This window comes from Diadema antillarum, unplaced genomic scaffold (genome assembly GCF_040938485.1).
Source record: "Diadema antillarum isolate AM-2024a unplaced genomic scaffold, OU_Dant_1.0 seq00000483_RagTag, whole genome shotgun sequence".
NCBI lineage: Eukaryota > Metazoa > Echinodermata > Echinoidea > Diadematoida > Diadematidae > Diadema > Diadema antillarum.
The window spans coordinates 1,584,633-1,602,376 of NW_027271446.1; positions in this window are offsets into that span (position 1 = coordinate 1,584,633).

Sequence of the window (17,744 nt, forward strand, 5' to 3'; positions counted from 1 at the left end):
AATATCACAATAATCTTATTCAACAACACAAAGTATTCTGTGAATTATATTTGTGGCCATTGAAGTTGGTCAATCGGGAAAATATTTGAAAATAAGTCCAAAAAATATTCTATCTCGTTTCTTTGCTTTAAAAAAATTCTATCTCGTTTCTTTGCTTTAAGTCCTTCATTCTATAGCTTGTTTTCTGCCTTGTTCAAGTTCAGTGTACTTTCCATTTCATTAGAGCCATTCATTTTAATACCTTTGAATGCATTTTGCGGGATGCCTTTAAATAACCATGACTGTTTGTGTGTATGACACCTGAACTGATTTCCTTACCTCGAATGTCTAAAGGTCCTATGATGATTAGGACTTCAATCAAAGGGGATAATTTCACAAATAATGAAAGAATGACTGAATGACTGACTGACTGAATGAATGAATGAATGAATGATTTGATAAACAGTCGTGCAGGCTATACTAATGAATAGATGAATGAATAAAAAAGTACATGAATGAATGCTTAAATATATAAAGACCTATAATAAGTTTGAATAAATAGATATTGATACTGAATACATGTTCTAGCATGCATACTTTCAAAGGCCAATTGATTTCTTTGTCTATCTTTATTCAGTAAATGACTAACATAAGGTTCGCTTATACTAGGACCATACATTTATTCAAATTTCATAACTAAAGAAGGAACAATTTGCTTATTTGGAAATCGTGCGGCAATATATATATATTTTTTTGTTGTTCCGGAACAGATTAGTAATGAAGAAATACGGGGTGTTAAAGCAGTACCAGGACTCATCTGCCACATGTACAGCGCACAGACAACGTCCCATCAACCATTACCTTGCTGACACCTTAAGACACTGCTTGTCACACCTCCTTTGATTGTAGCTCTATGATTGTTTATAAAGCAAAGTCCCAAAGGGAAAGCGTTAAATTCGTAAAGATCCGAGTGTTGGGTGTCTGATTTTCAGGATGCAATTTTATCTGTAGGGTTGTCTCTACTAACTTCAATTTCAGATTAGTATTCAATAATGCATACGATACACATGATATGTGTATCGTGAGAAGGGGACTAGGGAAAGAAGGGGCTAATAAAATCTGTAGATCTCTCTCTGATCAATATGGCAAGTTCAGTTCTTGAATTAATCATTACTTTAGTTTCTTAGATACAGTGTCCTATGACTAAATGTTATAATGTCTTTTGAACAAACTGTATGAACTGAAATGTATTCTCTTTTCCTTTGCTGATTTGAAAAAAAAATATTCGATTGAAAGCTTTATGTACCTAATTGTGTTTTATAATAATTTATCATGCCAATATTATTACCAGATATGTTTGTGTTCCTTTCCAATCAAAGATTGTCGTAAACAGGTACAACTGGACTACAATGCGTTTTTGTGCCCTTGAAAACGAATTAGCTTTCAGACAGATAAGGACATGCCGGATTCAATGGGGTGTATTGAGTAGAAGCAATTACCATTTGTGACACCTAGACGGTATGTGGCCTATTGTTTCATCCAGTGCTCAATTCTTATTACAGTACCACAAGAGACACATTTTGAAATGAGCAGTGAACACTGGTACCGGGTTTTTCCCTTCTGAAGGCCATTGGCACGTACACTCGGTAACGCAAGCAGTCTATATTCTATACACAGCATGAATTTGAAGGCATTGTTAGCAGCGAACCTTGGAATACAAAAACACAAAGAACACACACATATATATATATATATATGTATATATATATATATATATACACACACACACACACACACACACACACACACACATACACACACACATACACGCACCATTATCCTTGCCTCACACCACACACATGATACAAACACAGAGATGTTACTCAAGTCTTGAGTTTTCCTAGATGTTCATTTTAATCGCATGATACAGATAAATACGGCGATAATATGAGACTTTTACGAGGATCTTGGAAGAACGAGCGGGCCTATGTGTTTTATGAAGTATACGTTGCATGTGTTTACTTTTCTAGGATTATGGTATGAATAGTGCACGATCCCTATTGTTTGCACCAAATATACGATTTTTCCCCTATTGCAGCTTTATGTCACTGCGGTCTAGATGTAATATTGAATGTGAGGGGGCTTCTTACCCAATTTGAGTGTACAAATCTCGAATTGTGCATGACAGAACAAAATCAATTACGTGGGAGTGAATAAAGTATCTATTACACTGATTCGTGGTAACTGAGCATGGTCGTCAAAAAAGAAAATGAATTTCACGTGGTGCCAATGCAACCGATCACAAATATGTTATGAACGTTACATTAACTATGGTGAATGTTTTGAATTCACAGCATAGAGCACTTTGCTATCTCAAAGTAACAAGACATAGATCTCTATACACGCAATCAATTTGATTGAATAATGCAATAAAACTTAGTCTGGAATAAATGTATCAGAAATTTAGAAATTTCAAAGGGGAAAACCTGAAGAAAATATATATATATATATATATATATATATATATACGAGAAGAAGAGCATTCGTGGACGTAGCTAGTGAATAAAATCATGAAGGAGCTACACTGGTGCTGTACACGGTCGGGACCCCTTCTCACACACCCCCCCTCTCTCTCTCTTTCTCTCTCCATCTCTCTCTCTCTCTCTCTATATATATATATACATATATATATAGCTCTACTCTGTGATCTCCTGTGATTTTGATTCGATTTGATTTGATTTTAATTCGATTGTTACATTCGTAGTCCATCGTATACAACATAAAATTGTATTGAGCAGGGAGGTACTCCTATTTTCTTGCTGGTAAAGGAAATGTTTGGTGGTGGTGGTAGACCGGAGACCTTATGAACCCTCTGTGTGCCTTGAGTGACAATTGGTACAGAAAAGCCCATAGCGCTGTACACACCGTCCAAGGTCCCTAGTACACAAAGGGGTAAGAATGGCCCAAAAGATAGGTTTGGTGAAATGAGAACTGGTGATAAAACCCGAGGCAAGAGATTCCCCCCCCCCCACCTCCCTCCCTTGAATTAGGAGCTGAGTAACGCAAATAACATCTCTTCAATGCAAAGGATGCAACTGCAACTGATGTTTGATGTGGTCCTGACGCACCTCTCTATTTTCTATCCGACGTATTTATGGCATACAGACAAGCATGACAGAAGTCTTATCACCGTCTCTGGCTCCTATTGAAATTCCACGCGGTTTTATTTCAGTAATGCAATAGTTTTCTCGAGATCTCGTAATCAGGGTGACTTTGCCCTTTTTCCTCTCCAACATTCTAAAGGACAACTGCCTGATCCCTGTCACTGCCTGTCGATGTACAAATAACAGATCAGCGGGCATGAGGCCTCTTTCCCACCCGGTCCCTCCCCGAGGATAAGTATTCACATTCCGGAAGAAAGGATAATCATGGCAAGCAATACATGGAGAATTATCGAATGAAAGGGTACAGACACATGACATTGTCACTAGGTAGATGGATGAATCAATAGGAACAAAAGTAGGAAGAACTTTTATCAAGAGGTATATACAAACATTATGCTTGTGTATTTGTGTGAGTGTGTATGTGTAATATTGCATTATATAATATAGTATCACTAATTTTGTAAAACAGTTTGGATTTTCGTCATGTTTACTTTAATAACTGAAATGAAACAAGCAAACATGCAACATGAAGTAATTTGGAACACAGGGCAAAAGTAGCGAAGACAATTTGAACATTTCTTTGCTCATGCAGCTGATATCTTAGCAGCTTTATAAGGAGGGGGAATCATACAATAATCGCCAGATTTTTTTTTATTATAATTATGTTGAGATAATAACAAGCGAACATTACTTAAGCGACATTGCACTGCGTTGTTCATGAAGATAATATAATTTATTCTTTATTTGTTGTTTCGCTTCAATGTCACTATCAAGAATCCTTATTAATCTTAGTGTAGTACATTACAGCTTAACGAATTATATCAAAATGAAAGGAAAACACTGTTTTTGCACTTCAAAAAAAAAAGATGCGACTTGTTATTTCCTATTACAAACTCAATTCAGTGCAGATCTCAGTTACGTTAGTATAATTATTAGGATTTTTCAAGTGTCGGCACTTCTGTATTCCTTAATGTGTATTAATTAATGACTTTATGGCATAATTTTTTTTTTTTTTTTGGGGGGGGATGCTAAATCCAAGACTCTCATCATGAGCTGACCTCTATTTTAGAAGGGACGTTATGTTAATCTATGGCACAATTATCGTAAGTAGTCAGTGAGAGCAACATCAGCAAAGTCGTAAGACTAGTTATGACAGAACAATGTTAGCTGACTTCCAATGCTATTCCTCGTGATAGTGCGGTCTAAAAGTATGATAGGGTTAAATTCTAGATCAGCTCACCCACAGATAGAAACATAGTGTGAGCATCTGAGCGTTACTCGCCATTGTATGCTGACTGCCACGTGCTTCATGCATACATTCAAATGAAATGACATATGATTACATAGATGCATCATGACATTTTTTTTAACAATTTGATTTCAACAGCTTTAATTGGTTTGAAACAAATGGTAAAACATGTATTTGACATGTTATTCTATATCAAGATATCATTGGTTAACCATTACGTATGCATTCTTTCTACTCTCGAAATACACTGAAAGTGTTCCTGATTAATCTCAATACTTTTGGCTGTATTCTTTATCTTTCCAGTCCCTGCAAAATAGAGGGAGAGAGAGAGAGAGAGAGAGAGAGAGGGAGAGGGGATGATATTTGAAAATTATAGAATACAAAGTGGCACACACTGCATGGCCAGATTGCTATAGTGCTATAAAATATGTATTTATGGCAAATTCATGGACCATCAGGGACAGGTCGGTGAAATGAATCATAAATATTCAATGGAACCTTTGTTAGTGCTAATTGACTTTTGCAGAACTGTGAAAGCCGCTCGATCTATATTTTTCTCACTGTAGACCCAGTTTTAGACCCAGTTTTAGGGACCAAGTATAATGGCCACCTAGCCAGCCAACCACGCAAATGAGTTTCAGGGGAAATTTTAACAAAAGAAGGTAATTTCATTTTTCTTTGTAACACGTCCTTGCAATAATGTCCCTCGTCAAGCCTTTTCCTACCTTCCTCTCCATTGTGGCAATTACTTTGTTAATCAATCCATTAGGTTTCCAAATGATTTTTAAGGGTACCATGAGTAAATGCGAGCCTTGATGTTCGTAACCAACAAACAAACTTTCAACCAACAGGCAGTCAACTAGCAGACATTAAAGAGCATAGGTCTTCCCTGGATCTCATAACCATTCGTAATACTTAAAAGAGATATCTCCCTCTTTTCTCATAGTTGATTAAATCTACTGTCAATTTAGTAATTTTCTTCTTTTCCATTTCATACTACATGTGTCTAGCTGCTTTGGTATTTGAAGCACTTTGTCCTAATGTCGTTTCAAAAGAGATGTAAATAAAAAATAAGTAGTTTCTGAGCTCGAGTGTATTGTAGATACTAAAGACTATGAACGCTCAACTCAGCAGACTAAAACGGTCCCGAGTTCCAAGAGTTTCAAGAAAGCGAAGCGATCTCGTAAATTGTGCGTCAGTGCTATAATCAGAGAAAAGAAAAGACACCCCCCCCCCCCCCCCTATGTAGGAAAAAGAATAGGAAGCAAACCTGGTAGACTCTGTCCCGGAGCTATTTGCTGCTGATAAAATCAGAAGCTCCTTTCAAGCTCTCTCCGACTGATTGATTAGTTTACTTCATTGTCTTTCCTTTACTTTGATGTCAGGCAATGTGGAAATCTGTTGACCTAGTAAATTAGTGGTTGCAATTATTGACAAAAATAAGTTGTGAAGCTCTTACATGTAAACAAATCGCGAGAGCGAAGAAACCCTACACGTCTTGGTAACCATGGAAACGATGACTGAAATTCGTGAGCAGGGCCGATGAATGACTGGTGGAGATTATGTAAATTGGCGAAGATTATTTACTCTAATACTATTTGATTGATAGCAAATGATACATACATGGCGTGGAGTCAGAATGGCACAGCCTGCAGGAATTGTCGGTATTAACTTTTTTCCCTTTTCCTTATTAACAGAGCGTAGTTCTCGTCATGAAACAACCTCGATTCTCATTACAAAACTTTTGCGGTTGTAAATTGAGGTAAAGTTTAATGGTTGTAATATTGATTCAAAATACAAATCCGTCCGAATTGTAAGAAAGAGTAATGTTGTTAATTGAATGAATTTCTCCAAGCACAAAAAGGAAGCTTGCGATGATACACACTCCTCTCTTCATTTCTCTATGGAATAAATCATGTGGTTCTCTTTCATCTCACTCCATCGTGTGATAAGAAGAAAGAAGTAAGTGGGGGGGGGGGGGTGGGGCACAATATATGGGATTTTCCCCAGTCTTTAAAGATCACCCACACTTTCCTGATTTCAGCCGATATGAGGAGAGTTAATGGAATCTGAATAGGAAATAACGAAGAAGGACACATTGTGAAAAAACATGGCTTAGAATAATTTACATGGGCTATCATCACAATGCCTAATAAACGAGAAAGCTATCAACGTCTCCTCAATTCTTAGACTTCTTGTTATCCCTCATTCTTCAATATCAATTCATCAGCTAAAGCATATTCAACTGATTGCTAGTTGGATACCGAAGATGATACCTCTCACCACAACGGAAATTTACGCGGACACGAAACTCGAAGTTCCAAGCACTTCTTCATCACATAAGTTTTTATAGCTTTTTTGATAGAAAAGAAAAAAAGAAGCACTGAATCCCAATGACAAAAGTCTAGCTATCCATCAAATGATGGGCAAGATTTTCAAGAATAAAATTGTCAGGCAATTATTTTGTTGTCTTATGTTCTGTTGTCCCAGTCTTTTGCTCGTTAAGTATAGCAATAACAACGTGACCTTTCGAAAATTGCTGTTTGATACTTGTGTCCAGGCGGCATCGAGACTCAACTGGACTGAATTGACAGAGTTTGGAGGGAATTACATGATGCTTTCTGTCATTTATACATCATGCCTGTCGCAACCGTACATAACAGTCAATGTGTGGTGATCCATGGTTTGACAAAACCTGGGCTGAGGAATTCTGTTCATGTCGGAGGTCGATCGAGATGCTCCCATTACACAAAACCAGTGTTCAGGTATCACCAGATTTGTTATTCACATTTTACCAAAGATATGTTTATGGGGGTTTTTCCTAACCATATAAGCAGACCTCACAAAACGCGCGACTGGGTTCTTTCCGAAGACTGTTCAACCGTGCACAATAATTGCAGGCGGTATTGCTTTGGGCGTTGGTCGCGCAAGATTTAAAGCAAGGCAGGCGATTCAAAATGAAGAGAGAGAGGGAGAGAGAAAGAAATACGTAGGGAGAGAAAGAGATAAGAAGGGGAAGGGGGGGGGGTGGACCGGAGTTGGTCAGTAAAACACAATTTTGCGCAATTCTGATTTTTTTTTCCCTTTGGGAGAGGGAATATTAAAGACAGGTGATTCTCACAGGACAGAAATCGTATCTGTCAGGCATGTTGATCTAATCTTGCGGATTTATAAAAGGGGGAAATGAAGCGAAGAATTGAGCGAGTTCAATATGAAGCATATATACCTTCCGCCAGGTTTCATATCATATCTAACATCTGGCCTTTTGAAACAAGATTCCCCCACCCCCATTCCCTCTCTCCCTCTCTCACCCACACATGTTCTCTAGGAACCACTGCACTTTTCACTAAAGTCGCAACAGAATCAAAACATGATGTTTGCCTTCTGATGATTTTTTTTTTTTGATGTCTGCTACGAAACCGGCACCTTGATTCCAAACGCACCCTGACATTGGGTCAGGATCATAGGATATTGGTCATGACTTGTCCCTCCTTTCCGTAGGGACCGTCTTGAGCTGTGTTGATATCATGTGAAAACCAGCAAAATAGAATGGAGGAAATACAAAAACTAGAGGATTGTAAAAAGGAGTTTAAAGATGAAATGACTAAGTATGATATTCTGTAGCATTAGAATAGAAAGGAACAGACTCGTGTGCTTGAGAGAAGAAGAGGAGATGAGAGACAGAGAGAGATGGATAGATAGATACAGTAGATACATGAATACACAAACACAGACATATATATATATATATATATATATATATATATATGTGTGTGTGTGTATGTGTGTGTGTGTCTGCATGTATGTCTGCTTCAGAAACGGATCTTAATCTAACCATCCTGGTCGCTGATGAAGAATGCAATGACTAACCTGTTTGGTGTCTTGTTTCTAAAACATGCGCTTTCCTCGCCAGGATAAAGCGTTTTATTGCCATTTTAGGTTTTTATCACATACATACAATAGAGAGGCAGAGACAGTGACAGAGAGAGAAAACATAGCAATAATGGAGAGAAGGACAATGCTTTGATGCACAGATGAGAACATGACATCGACTCCCAAAGTTACGGCGTTGACTTCCAATGATACCCAGAAGCATAAAAGGGTGACCAGAAGTCTTGCTGAGGTACCTTGAAATCTGGCGTAAAACTCATTACACCAGCGGGAGATACAGACAGTAAAAGCTAGTGGCTTGCAGCTGAGTCAGGGTAAGCTAGTAGAATAGAGAGCTAGTCCTGCGGTGTCGTTTTGGTATCATAATCGCACAGCTGTGCTTGTCAGCAAATCCACAATTGTAACTTGTAATTTCCCAAGCCGCATAACACAGGATAAGTAATTCATATATTTTCTACTTTTTAACGCTTGCCTCGACCCTGTTTTGGCCACTATAGCTGTTGTGGCTTGCTCTACACGATATTGCAATGAAATTGGGATTACAAGTCTAACCATGACCGATGAAGTTTATCTAGTAGGTTTGAATATCGTTTTTCCCCAACTTTGTAAGAATGCTAAATCGTTAATTAGTTCATGCCGATTCTTTCCTGATTTTTTTTTTTTCAGTCCTCTAGCTACATTGTGTGCTTTCTGACCTGAGTATTATTAGATGGTTCAAGAAAACTTCGGTTGTGTATAGCAAGGTGTGCATAACAGGATGATTGCATTTTAAAACATTATCCTGCAATCAATCAAGATAAAAAATATCAAGTTAGTAACGATATTTTGTCTACCATGATCATCGTTCCAGGAAAATGATTTGAAAAATTACCCAACTGAGTCTGGACAAGAACTTTACGAGTGTGAGAAGACAACATTGTCACGTTGTGTTTTCAACCCGCTGCGATGCGCACCTCTCTGTTAGCTAGCATGGCCTGAGAGCGATATAGAATTTCAGATTAAATTTGAAGCCGAAGGGATGTAGGGAACAGGAATACAACTAGGAGGAAATGAGACGAGAAGAGAATAGCTTGAGACCAGAGAGAAACAAGGAGAGATGATAAGAGAGAACATAACAAAACTTCCGGTTGAATTGCATTCCTGCTCTGTAGTACCAAAACACGTGTTTCTTTGTTCAGTTCGCGTGACACATGAAACGTGAAGAAAACAACAAAGAACGAAAGGAAAACATACATATCAACGCAGTTCTAAGAAGAGGTCAGGAACAACTTTGGTTCTAGGGTATTGAAACACTTGCGTGTTTGTCTCTATGCTATGCTGAGAGGACCTCAGCTACTGTATAGCCCTCCATACACTGAGATGAATAATCACAACTTGAGTGCATCCAAACGATTATTTACCGTTTATGTCTTACCACGATTTAAAGCAAATCTTTAATTCCGTAAACTATAATTTTGCTCCCTATGTACTCTTTTATATAAAGTCTACGCTAGATATCGATTCGTTAGGTATTCTGTTTGTGGAAAGATAGCATCTTATGATGAAATTCTTTTTCAAAAAAGCACAATCTGCGTTCGTGTGCAGAGAAGTGCGAAGACAAGCTAAATATCATCTTTGGAGCTACTCAAAGGCTGATTTACTGTTAGGATGCATTCAACACTTCTTTGGTTTCATACCCAACATTGCAAGCCTCGTTGGTGACGTGACAAATTTTGTTTCTCATGTTTTCCGCGGCACTGCAGATTACATGAGCGTTTAATTAACTGATTTATATACCTAGGTAGGTCTTCAGTTATCTGTCTATTTATATATGCATATTCTCATTTATCAAAATGCACCTATTCATTTACTTATCTATTCACGTATTAATTCATTGGCTTTGTTTTCGCCACTTTCACAAGCTGTATGAAAAATGTCGTGATCAATGTTATCACTCAGCAACGTGATCATATCACGTGACTGATCAATGTTATCACTCAGCCACGTGATCATATCACGTGACACCCGGATGTCTCGTGGGAATCGCAATATTAATTCCTCATGTGACTGAGAGTAGTAGCTCTAGACTGTGAATAAACTCATATCAACTGTACATTAAAGGAAACAATTAGAAAACAAAATGAAATACGTCCATTTAAATCACTGATTTCCTAAGTCAAACAGCAGTAACATCCACAACGGACAAATGAAATCAATGAACACATTAACAATTACCGTGGTGGGGTGATTAACTGAAACTACGAGTAGCGTGCAGCTGTTGCCTGTTGATTTGAACATTAATGATTAACACCGAACCACATTTGGAGCAAGAGATTTGTATAAATATGGAAAATTAGTATCGCTAAGGCTTTCGCCGCTGACTGCTCATAGGCATGATTTTTTTTTGTGTCTATGTGTTGAGATATCTAACAACCTGTTTAGTTAAACTTAAGATCAACATCAATTGGAAGCATAGCAGAAATTGGAGAAAGACAACTATTTTCGTAGTTTTCTTTGTACTGAGAATAATGTGAAGGGGAAGTAGAATGTGTGCTTATATATCTCACCAAACTAAGAAAAAAAGATATAGTGTGATATAAAATCCTTTTACAATATGAATTACGGATGACAAGTCACACGATTTGATACTGTGCACAGACGATATCTAATAAGGTATGATAGAGTAATGGAAAATTAATTGAAATCTCGGCCGACACGGGTGAATCGCTTAAGTAGCCAGTCATCTATACTGTATTTTCTTGTTAGAATCTAACCCCTTAATTTCCTCAATGAATCTTGTCGGAGCTTTAAAAAGAAATGAGTGTTGGTTTCTTGTCATATCCTGTTGTGATGAAACATGATCAGCGCATTGGCACGGGAAATGATTAGCAAGCGATACAGCCTCATGCCTGGATTGTACCGGGTGAAATAAGGTGAGGCCAAAGTTTATACTGAGTCAAGTCATTAGCGTGAAACATAAAGCTCATTTAGCGCATTTAGATGTTTCGCTTCATGGAACTCAATGATTGTAAAACAGCTATCGCAGTAAGATATGAAGTTAGTTTCAGACTACGGCAGTCTATCTATTCTACTAGTATTACATCATTAAATATAGTCTCACGCTACATTTGATAGTCATGCCCAATAGCCATGATAACAGCCAAGTTGGTATATATGATTGCTTTAAAGAATCCCTACAGGAGCAGTAGAGAGAGATGATCATTTCATGTTCAGAGTATCTTATACAACTCTGCGTCTCGCCGTAGACTTTATACAGGTCGCAATGGGTCCTGCAGACATCAGTTCTAGAGATTTGTAGGCTATGTGTCTACATATTATGACATGTGACACCCTCAGGGGCCCGGAATCAGAGGGGCGCGGGTGGAACCACATTTATGTCTCTTAGCCCTCCCCCTCCCCCCCCCCCAAAAAAAAAAACCTTAGAAGAGATGTTGATGATTGAGTGAGCATGGACCCTTGCCCCTCCCACCTCGTGCCAGCCCCCCTCCGAAAAACGTTTCACCGCCCATGACCTTAAAGATATTATTTTAATCTAATGTGTACACATACAATGAACGCCTAACTTCTCGCTACCACACCTGGCACATCATTGAAATAGGCAAATGGCTATCCAATGTGCATGGCTCCCGTCTCAACCACATGTTGCATGATGATGAACGTAGTGCAATTTGATTACCATGGCAACCAGTGCCAGGGGCGTGTTGCGTTGATATACCAGTTCCATCTCCTTGCCAAGTTTTCCCGCCCATACTGTGCTAAGTACAAAGATTATGAAGATATAGCATCTTTTCATTATTAAAAATGACTGTGACGGAAGGGTAGCCATGGGCGACTGTAGCTGGTGTTATCACAAGTAGAGACAGGTTATGAATAACGGACCTCACAATATCTCCATTCTAACTATCTCCGCTGACAATCGAGGTATTTAATTTTGCATTATCACTGTTTAGCAATTTACCATTACCATAAGCACAAAGAGCTCACCTAATGAAATTTACTTGTGCTGTTTAGACATATTTGTATATGTGACAGTGCACCTCAAAACAAACAAAAAGTCGCCAGACATGAATTTTTAGTTACGACCATATTCTGAAAGAGTAGACTTTAAGCTTTAAAATGATGTATAACTCAAATCAAATGGACTCTCCTAACCTATCTAAATATTGGAAAGAAAGCACAACCTCAGGAAAAGTGTGAACTGAGAAAAGAGACTCTGAAGTACAGTGTCTATTCAAGCACTTAATCTTTACCAAACGGTGCTGGCTGTGCGATGAATGGGACAAAAAACAGGAAGTAAACCACTGGAGTAACAACAATGAAGGGATTATCAGATTAAACTGAAATTAAGCATGCCTCATTAACACATTCTGTCCATAATGAATGCCATTTTTCAAAGCAGTAGCACTATCCTTTCAAAAGTTATTAGAGTTGAAAGTGAAGAGTGTGGACAAGGTTTTTCAGAAATGAAAAAAGGATTCTGAAGACACACCTAATCACACTATTCTATCAAAAATGTTCGAGATAAACTGCTAAAAAACACACTTTCCTGCCCGTTTTATGATACCAAATTTTAGCATAATGTAAAAGAAGACCTGCTCTTTCAGAAAATATGAAAAAGTCAAGTTCGGCTAGGTTGACCCATTTCGCTTATTTTCAGTCCTCACGCAAAATCAGTGTGTGCGACTTTATGTTCGTTTTGAGGTGCACAGTCACATATATTCAGGGTCGAACTGTGGGAACTTTTTTAGATATTAGATTATGATACGTTATCACCGCAAGTGCTTCAATGCTGTATACTAGCAAACCTTCTTATGTTCAGAGTATTCGTTAGCCCCCCCCCCATCTCTCTCTCTCTAGCCAGCCACCTGTATAACTTTATCTATCTACCTATCTATCTATCTATTCATCTCCGATTTTTATCTGCCTTTTTTTTAACTTTTAAATCCTCCACCTCACGCTGCCCGGTTTCCTCTCTCAATTAACCCAGCGTCTATTCTTTCATCCCTCTAAGTGACTGGTGCCCAGCGTCTATTCTTTCAACCCTCTAAGTGACTGGTGCCGGCTATTTACTGCTGCTTTCTCACTAAAAGCCTCAGGCCAGATTTACTCAGTTGTATTTATCATCCTAATTGACCAGACTTCAACCTGATTGTAATAGAAAACGATCTGTTTTCCACCTATTATCTTTGCTAAATGCAACGTACTAATTTTTAGGCCATTAAGGTTACGTGTCAGCATCTTTGTCACTCTCATGAGTTTCAAACTGAAAATTAATGCTTTGTTCCATCCGTGCATTATCCTTAAGTGTTATGTTTATGAAAAATATGAATAAAGAGAAAAGTCACTCTTACAAAGTCACTCTTACTCTTACAAAATACATAACTCTTTCTCTTTTATTACGACCCCCTCATTTTATTCATTGTAAAATGCAGCAAAGATAAGTTACTACTAGTCTAAAATTGATTCAAAATTATATGAAGAATGATGATTCATGTGATTTAATGAGACAATGTAAAACTGACTGACATTATAGGCTGAATTGAATACCTTATTTCATAAAGGTGTTTGACATTATTTTACGTTGTAATACTTACTCTGTACTGCGGCAACAACTTGAACAATCACAATAGATTTATTACTACTGCTCACTGTGAATACAGTTATTACATCTTTCTTCATAAAGATTTGATACATTTTAAATCATTTAATAACTGTTCCAAACACTTTATCGTCCAATATAAACACATGCATATTGCGTGAGAATATTACAGAGTGAAGATAAATGAAAATCGTTAGAAGGCATTTATAAACATTACTGTTTCTACATCAAATATTTCTCGGTAACTCAATTTATTTCAATTTGTCGACAATAACATAATATACATCTCACTTTCTTTAGTGACAGAAATAATGTAAACAATACAATGTACAAAATAAACAACAATATTATTGAAAGCTTATAGTAAAGATAGGCCTACATTGTAATTATTATTGAAGTAATCAAAGTGAAGTAGCATTGCGCGAAAAATGGAGGGACTCACCGAAGAGTGCGTCAAAATAGATACAATTATCAGTTTGTAAAGCTGAGAATTTTGTTATTGAGAAAAAATTAATGTGAATGCATTGTTGTCCATGGAATATTTTGCAATTCTCAGGGCCTTTTTATAAAATGAATGCAATTATTCATGAAGCAAGTATTGATGAGTATTTTCCCATGAAAAATACCGTAATCCAAATAGTTTTCGTGATGGTAATATAAGGCCATAATATAGGGCAAGTAAAGTATAAGTATGAAAACTGTTTTAACTTATGAATGATGCCCATATATCCTTATATAGATAATAGTATTTTGCTGTACAAATTGACACTAAGGAATTTAGCGAATTAAACCATTTTAAGCGAAGTGTCGTCAAACACAACATTGCCTAGCAGTGTTTAAAGCGAGTTGCCAAAAAGTATGAATTTAAAATAGTCTTTTGCAAGTTTAGAGATAATTCATGTAGACTGCGCTACATATCTGAACTCTTCATTTAAAATTTGTAATAGAATAAGGCTATCTCTATGAGAATAGAAAAAGGAAATCGGCAAACAAGATCAAAGGGAGTCTATAGGAAGATCTATAAAAGTTATCGATGTACCAAAATAAAAGAATAAAAGGAGGCACAAAATGCTACCTTAACGTGCACCACGTCGCTTATTGTACCGCATTGTTATCAACAGAAACAAACTGTCTTTATATGCTAGGTAACTCCTTAACCACTCCAAGGTCTTTCCACGAAAGCAATAATAATGTAACTTGTGAAGTTCTCAAATATGTGAAATGACAGGATCTACCCAGCATACCTCAGCACGGGAAGTAGACAGTGGTGGAAGACACACTATAAACAAAAATGATGGCGTGAATCCAGGCAGCTATTTGCTGTTGCTGTTGCTGTTGACGATGCTTAATATTATCTGTAGTTCGAGGTTTCTCAGCGCGGACTATTAGGAATCATGAAGATTAGCGTCGAGGAGACTCAACATTTTGTTACTACGGGATAAGAAACACTTGACAGCTCTCCAGGGTTGGAGCTAACATTTCCTCTGCCATAAATCCTAAATAATGCTGCACCTAGAACAAGTCAAACACCAAAAATATGTGCATCTCAGCTTAGGATCCTCTTCAGTTTAAACATCAGCCATGCACCATTAAGCTGAGCCCTCGATAAATACGAACGCTGTTGGGAAAAAAAAGAAACAATGACGAAAACCACGTACATAGATCATACCTAGAATACCTTTTTATGTTTGTACAAGAGTTCAAGATATTGGCTTAAGAGGCATGATGACGCAGATTTGTTTTAAACACAATTTGATGTAACTACTCTAGAGTAAAACTATAACGAACCTCGTTATTTTCTTATACATTTTGTCTCGTGCAATCATACTTCTGTTCGTAGGCTGAGAATCACACCGGATGCCTTGGTTCACCCAAGCCTTTGATGTCTTGAAGTTTTGGGAGCAACTGTCATTTAGGTTCGGATGTTGGCTCTTCCCCCGTAGCCATGGTAGCACCATGACACGGAAGATGCAGCCTGATTAGACGGCGTCATATTACTGGGCTTAGGGGAGGGTTCAGCGTTCAACACAAAGGCGCAATTTAGAAATGAACATTTTGCAGGACGTCTGATCCTCGATGCATCGTCATGCTCGCCTTAAAAGCCCCTAAGTCCTCTCTTAGCAGGTATAAGCCACGTACCAGGCTGGCAAGAGTGGCTCTCTTTTGGCTGATGGTTTCCTGCTCCATCAAAGGAATGGCGCGAAAGCTGTGATGAAAACGATGACTTTATTATTTCTTTTAAAACTGATCCCGAGCCGTGGGCGAGGAAAGGCGCATAATGTTTTTCATAGATCGAGTCATGTTTTCACACAGTCAGTGCCATGGGCTTGTCAAGCTAATAACATGAAGAACGTCCAAAGCCACCTATGTCAGCTATACCAGTTTCATCTTCATCTAGCTACTTTCACAGAATGCGTTGGACCAACTAATGTTCAACCACGGAACAGAATTTACACATAAGCACATTCAAAGAGAAAAGTCACATTGTAGTTTTCACTTCTCTATGCTGTTTTGTTTGTTAGCTACTCTCATGCTCCTTATGTAATATGAATTATGTTAGCTGATGTATTTTGGGAAGCATGGCTGTCTGGCTGTTTGTTTTTTTTTTGTCTCTTATCTTTTTCAGTAGCAGATTGTGACAGTAAGGGGAATATGTGAACTTGATATTGGACGTACCTGAGAGAGAGAGAGAGAAAAAAAAATAGTTTACCTAGAATGGAAAATATCGGCGCAAAGAGAAACGGTGATGTAACTTATGTCTCTTATCTAGAAACAATATCAGAAACTATAGCATCTTTTTTGCCCTTGAGCAATTTACTGCGCAAAGATATTCCCGTTCACTGGATCACATTCTGAATGTAAATGGGTCATGATGGCCGGAAATTACCACTGGTAGCATTAGCATATCATGGAATAAATTCACGGCAGTACGTCAATTTCAGTACGAACTTTCAAAAACCTATAATTCAATTCAATTCAATTCAATTCAAACTTAATTTTCACTTTTTCTTTCTAACAGAATGTACAAGAAACAATATTTTGAGTTTGACATGGGAGTTACAAAATATACATAAACAGACAGGATTAATAACATGTTCATGTCTACATGATCAGTACAAAAAAGATACATACATTCTATGTACACTCTGCGAAAAAAAAAAGTGGAGGTACCCACTCAAAAGACCAGGCTTGTATTATGTGGGTACCACGGAAGGAAAGGGGGAAATAAGGGGGTGAAAAGCTTACAACTACAAAGAGTGTAGGAAACTGGGAAAGTCGGGAATAGAGAGAAAAAAAAGCAAAAGTGTGAAAAGAGGGAACAAAAAACAGGGAAAAGAGAGAGAGAGAGAGGGGGAGACAGAGAGGGAGAGAAAGAAAGGCCTGAATAATTTTGATGCAATCACCAAGGGCGAAAGCCCACAGAGACAAATATCCAAGCGTCTTCGAAAGTGATACATTGTCGAGCTGCTTTCCAGCGGAAGAGATTGTAACTGTGGGGACGAGAGCACGTATGGAATACTAGCACGCAGTAAAAATAATCCATGTGATGGTATAGAAATTTAAAGTCGCATGCAAACAATACTAACATCCATCCAAAATAAGATGAGTGCATTCATGTAGAGAGGACCACTTTAGCTATCTTACATATCTTATTCGTTTTTAGACAAAGTTGTAAAATGTAACATCAATCTTTTCGACTAATGCAAACCTTAAAACTTTCATCATGCTGTGAAGAAGATTTTTCTCACATCTCCAAACCAGTGTACGAAATTAGAGTCAGTATTAGCCCTTCAGACGGAGATTATAGAACATAGAAAGTACCAAGGAAAAGGGAGACAATGGTTTGGTATGAAAGTGTCAA